The sequence below is a fragment of the Rhinatrema bivittatum genome, chromosome 17 (assembly GCF_901001135.1).
Source record: "Rhinatrema bivittatum chromosome 17, aRhiBiv1.1, whole genome shotgun sequence".
NCBI lineage: Eukaryota > Metazoa > Chordata > Amphibia > Gymnophiona > Rhinatrematidae > Rhinatrema > Rhinatrema bivittatum.
The window spans coordinates 2,709,809-2,715,808 of NC_042631.1; the positions used below are offsets into that span (position 1 = coordinate 2,709,809).

Sequence of the window (6,000 nt, forward strand, 5' to 3'; positions counted from 1 at the left end):
TCTCCTGCATATTCATTGCGGGTATCCTGAAAACCCAACTGGCTGTGGGGTCACCAGGACAAGTTTGGGAAGCCCTGATTATAGTTCTCTCCCTGACGGAGTTCCAGCCCCCACATTCCCACAGCTCCCTGACTGGCCAGCCATGGTGGGTGGGTGCACGTCACCTCAAAAAAAAATGTTTGCTGATTACATTAAAAATTTTAAGGGAAATAAATCTTTCAAGGTTCACATACAGACTTACATGAAGCAGTGGGTCACACCTCCCCAGTCTGGTTTTCAGGATATCCACAATGAATATGCATGAGGTCTGTCCCATGTATATTCATAGTAGATATCCTGGAAACCAGATCAGCTAGATGTGTCCCAAGGACCGGGTTGAGTCCCCCTAAGATGAAGCACATAAGTCATTATTTGAAGGGTTTCTCCCCCCCTTTAAGGCTATAGCATGGTTATGCTACTGTACCCCTGCAGGGAGCACTGTAGTGGGAACACCGGAGCCTGCTTTGAGGCTGCAATAATCTTGTTGGAACCTGCTCTTTTGTGGCTTTTTTTTCCATACAGATTTCCCCATTAGATTTGCCAGCTGCTCCCGTGTTCCATCAGCCGGCTGATCCAGTCCTGGCTTTATTCCACTATGTGCGGTGGAGGTGTAAGTCTGACTTCCTTAGGAAAAGTTGGTTCTGCTCCTCCATACATGCACTTAGGTAAAACCAGGACTGGGGCCAGCAGTTGACAGCCCTGCCTGCTGGCACTGTGGATGTAGCAGCAATGCATTGGAGCTACTTGTGCAGACCAAAAGAACCCTCTCACTTCTCAACGGCTGTTACAGGAGATTGAAAGCAGCACATACTCAAATAAAATACACTAAGTGACCACCAAGAATTCAAATATTTGGAATTATGCCAAAATAGGGAAACATCCAAAATACAGAGAAGAGGCATAAAAAATTGCTTGTCTCCGTCACATGCACCCAAGCTCACAATGTTTCTTGTACTTTTACAAATGGATGTTTACAACAGAAAGTTGCTGGCAGAGATGGGCTGGCAATGCAACAGAGATGTGAACCAGAAACCCCAATCTGATCTTCCCTATTCACCCACTCACGGCCCCATTTTTAACAATTCACTTCACATCCTTCAGGTCAAACGTATTTGCAAGCTGTTTAGGGGAATGAATCATGAGGACCATGTAGATTACTTGGTACAGTGCTGCATACAATAGAATTATGCAATTTTAATTTTAAATCCTGATATTTCATTTCAAAACATGGCTTGTACTGAGGGGGCGTGCAGAATCTTCCCATAAGGCTGTAGCACTACATACAGAGCCTTGCACTCAGAGGAGAACTTTTACCAGGCCTTTCACGGCTCAAAATGTAAAAATGTAATAGTGTTAAGACAAAAAAAACAAAAAGAAAACAAGAATAAGAGCTAAGGAGCACAGCTATCGATCCGACACTACCCTTAGGTCTGTTGTTTACAGGTTTGTCCAAACAAGCAGGTGTATCAGCATTGTAAACAGCAGCAACACCAACAGAAGGATCTTAATTGTGTTGCTACTGCAAAACCTGATCACCCCAAACATTTAAGTATCACTAGAATGTTTGCCCAAACAAAATGTTTCACCAATTCTTTGCAATTAAATGTAACCAGGACTCTAAAAGCAAAAAAGAAAAAGTGAAAGCCCAGACAGAAGGAAAAATGAAGGTTATACATTGATCTGATGCTGCTTTACACTGTCGAACAGTATAGAGAGGGGCTTTCAGCTGGACCTCGCAGACAGCCACCTCTGGGGTGCGGGGAAGGGTGGCCCTACACACTGCATGACATGTAATGCCAAGAATCAAAGTATTCCCTTACTAAGCAAGCATAGTGACTCAGAACTCCTCCTGACTCCCAGCATCATCCAGTCTAACCACTAAACTAAATACGTAAGCAAACAAACCACCCCTACATCTAGCAGGACTATGGGAGGAGGCGATGTTTCACTGGAGCCGGAACAGGTATGTGACAGTCGTCCGTCATTCCCACAGAGTCCGCACCTGTCCTCCCCTCCCCCCAACATATAAACTTTAATAAAACACCAAACTGAAAGCATCTGAAGAACAGAGTGAAACGGGGTATCCCAGGGAGAAATGAGATGAAAAGAAAGCAGCATTTGCAGAAAAGAAACAGTAAACATGAGCCGCTCCCAGGAGGGCCCTGGAGGCTGGGGGTCCTGTTAAAGCCTCAGCAGGGCTAAGCTGGCAGGCAATGCGGGTCCTGTTCCCTCTGCAGATGCCCTGGGCTGCGGTCTCCTACCTGCTGCTAAGAACCTGACCCTCCCAGCACCCTCCCAGGGAGTCTCCCTCTCCTTAGTCTCCGGCCAGAGCTGGCATTGCTCTGCAGTGTCTATTGCTTGGGCAATGCAAGTAGGAAAGTTGGCTCAATCTTGCCCGTGGGAGCCCTGCCTCGGCTCTCGCTGCCCAGTGCTGACCCTGCGCACTTCCTTTCCCGCATGTTTTCCGTGCATCTGGGCTTTCCTCTCACTGTCTCTGTTCCTTATCTTCTTCCTGCCAGAGGTTTCTGCAGAACTAGAGAAAAGTTGCATGGACGGAGTCCCCATCCCATGTGCTGCCTCCCAGTGCAAGGTCTGTCCCGGGCAGAGGATTCAGAGAGGAGGGCAGGGAGTGAGGCAGGGGATACCCGGAGGGGGGCAGGGAGGAGAGGGGACAGGGCAGAAAGGTAGAGAGAAGAGGGAGTGAGGCAGGGGATACCCGGAGGGGGGGAGGGGGGAGGGAGGAGAGAGGACAGGGCAGGAGATACAGGGAGAAGGGGAGGGGAGGAGGGAGTGAGGCAAGGGATACCCGGAGGGGGGCAGGGAGGAGAGGGGACAGGGCAGGAGATACAGGGAGAAGGGGAGGGGAAGGAGGGAGTGAGGCAAGGGATACCCAGAGGGGGGCAGGGAGGAGAGGGGACGGGGCAGGGGGGATACTGGGAGAGGGGTAGGGAGAGGAGGGGGCAAGGAAGAGAATACCCGAGGGGAGCAGAAATGAGAGGGGACTGGGCAGGGGATACCGGGAGGAGGGAGAGGAGAGAGTGAGGCAAGGGATACCCGGAGGGGGGCAGGGAGGAGAGGGGACAGGGCAGGAGATACAGGGAGAAGGGGAGGGGAAGGAGGGAGTGAGGCAAGGGATACCCAGAGGGGGGCAGGGAGGAGAGGGGACGGGGCAGGGGGGATACTGGGAGAGGGGTAGGGAGAAGAGGGGGCAAGGAAGAGAATACCCGAGGGGAGCAGAAATGAGAGGGGACTGGGCAGGGGATACCGGGAGGAGGGAGAGGAGAGAGTGAGGCAGGGGATACCCGGAGGGGGGCAGGGAGGAGAGGAGAGGGGATGGAGAAGGGGAGGGGGAGGGAGTGAGGCAGGGGATACCCGGAGAGGGACAGGGGCAGGGAGAAGAGGTGGCAAGGGATACCGGGGGAGTGGAGAGGGTGGGGCAAGAGATACGGGGAGAGAGGGAGTTAAGCGGGGGAGGGAGGCAGAGCCGGGGCTTGCACTCACCGGCGCTCCCTGAGCCGCTGCTTCTCCTCGGCTCTTCCTGCCGCTTCTCCGGGGCCCCGGGCTCTGCTGCCGAGCGGCGGCGCTTGCGAGGAGAAGCTCCGAGTTTGCCGGAGTTGTGCAGCCGCTGGGAGCCGAGAGCTGAAAGCCAAGACCCAGCTCCGCCTCCGCCTCCGCCCCCCGCTGCCCCTCTCTCTAGCGCTCTGTCTCTTTCTGGCTCTGTATTGTGCTGTGGCTGCATTCATGCCGATTCCCTTATCGGTCCCTGACTCTCTGACTCTGCAGCTCTCCAAACGTGGCTCTCTCTCCTGGGGGGTCCCTCCCTCCCTCCCTCTCTCTAGCGCTCTCTCTAGCGCTCTGTCTCTTTCTGGCTCTGTATTGTGCTCTGGCTGCATTCATGCCGATTCCCTTATCGGTCCCTGACTCTCTGACTCTGCAGCTCTCCAAACGTGGCTCTCTCTCCTGGGGGGTCCCTCCCTCTCTCTGTACTGTAGCTCTCCCCCACATCCAGCCTCATGTCTCTCTCTCTATCTGCTGAGGGGCAGCGTCGCAAATGCGTTGACAGGAATGAAGCTCACTCCCAGCCCGGGCTGTTGGGAATGATCCTAATCTCTCAGATTATGGCTAATGCTCTTGGTAATACTTGCAATGTAAACTATAATAATAACCAAGGAAGCCGCTGGTGGTGTCGCCCCCAAACCTAAAACATAAAGAACAATTCAGGGTCCGGTAGTAACCATTCTCTATAAGCAAAAAATGTGATTTCAAACCTTTACTTTTTTTAAATATTTTTTATGGATATACAAATAAAAACTCTATATATGCAAGAAACCTCTCTGGGTGTTTTCTTTCTCCCACCTATGCACGGAATAAAACCTGTTGCACTTATCTTGAGAGTGATTCTGCATAGATTTACTTAGCGCCCTCCTGGTCAATATATTCTGGGACAAGAGCCCGCCGGACACTGCACACATCTGCTTCAGGGGCTGGAGAGAGGCTGCATAAAAGCAAAACCTAGAGAATGGTTACTACCTATGGTAGAGGTCCGGACACTAGAGCTTGGCAATTCAGCTACAATACCCGGTATTGCTCTACAAATACTTGCAATGTGCCAAGGAATAGGGGCAGACATGAGTTCTTTTTAATCAGGTTGGTGGTGCTCAGTACAACTGGGACTATGTTTGTCTCTTTTTACCCTGTGTATTGCTCTCTGATTGCTTGGATAAGGACTTGAGCATCTTAGGTTGCTTGGAACTGATCTATCAGCAATGCCATTATTGTGTTTTTCTCCAGTTTCTAGCATCAGGCTTCTTGTTGGTTGGAATGGGAAAATGCCAGCTTATCACAGGGTCTTTATCTACAATTCTGCTGGGGCCATGACCCCAGTGTGTTGCTGGAACAGCGATGTAATAGTGTTTGCACGGGTTCCAGTGGATGAGCCTTGCCACATTGTACAGTTCTTCTGGCATCAGCACGTCATACCCAGCCGCCAGATGTTTGTCACTTTCCAGGTCTGTTTTACTAGTTTTTGGAGGGCTGCCATCTCCAAAAACAGAGGGGTGGGTAAGAGCATGTAAATGTACCGGTGAGGGCATGGGCTATATGTATTGCCAATTGTTAAGCTGGTTCAATATTTGTTGATCGTTAATGTTTAAAGTAATGTTAATTGGCTGTGGCCGTTTCTTCCACTCAATAAAGGACATCATGGTTTACCTTACTGAGCCGTGGGTGTCCAGAAGCTACGGCTTGCACAAGTTATGGCATCAGCACGTCATACCCAGCCGCCAGATGTTTGTCACTTTCCAGGTCTGTTTTACTAGTTTTTTCCTGTGCTGGCTGTGACCCATCTTGACCATATTTCTCTGCTGCGATTATCCATTTCTCATGTTTAGGTTTATGTTCACCTCTTTTTAGCCATTCCTGTGTCAGATTTAGATCTACATAGGGTTAGAACATAAGACGTTGCCATACTGGGTCAGACCAAGGGTCCATCAAGCCTTATCCTGTTTCCAACAGTGGCCAATCCAGGCCATAAGAACCTGGCAAGCACCCAAACATTAAATAGATCTCAAGCTACTATTGCTTATTAATTAATAGCAGTTTATGGTTTCTAAAGTAATCCTTTGTTTTGTGCTTCTCCAATTGTTTTCCTGCTCCCATTTCTCTCTCACTGTACCCTATCCCTTTGTGTCCCTCGCTGTAGCTATCCCTATATTTCTCTGTATCTGCTCCTGTGTGCCTCTTTTTTTTCTCTTGCTGCCAATAAATGCATTTGCAACTTTCAGTCTCTCTGCAGTTTTGTATCTTGCTTTTAAAGTGAGATCCAGATTAAAGAAGCATCTGCTCCAGTCCCATCCTTTGTCTCTAATATACATCCAAAGTTGCCAAATTCCCTTTAAACCTTTACACATCCAGCTAGAATTAACCGTACAACAATTATCAATGGCAGACATTTTGATCCCA

At 49.8% G+C, this 6,000-nt stretch overlaps 1 protein-coding gene across 3 annotated transcripts in view; it reads right to left on the minus strand.

Annotated features, from left to right (window-relative positions):
* Positions 1-3,767, minus strand: part of TSPAN18 (tetraspanin 18) — a 124,936-nt gene extending 121,169 nt beyond the window's left edge. For all 3 annotated transcript variants that reach the window (XR_003853225.1, XM_029582488.1, XM_029582489.1), the window contains exon 1: positions 3,541-3,767. The gene's annotated coding sequence lies outside the window, so the exon portion shown is untranslated. The remainder of the gene's footprint in view (positions 1-3,540) is intronic.
* Positions 3,768-6,000: the final 2,233 nt, after the last annotated feature.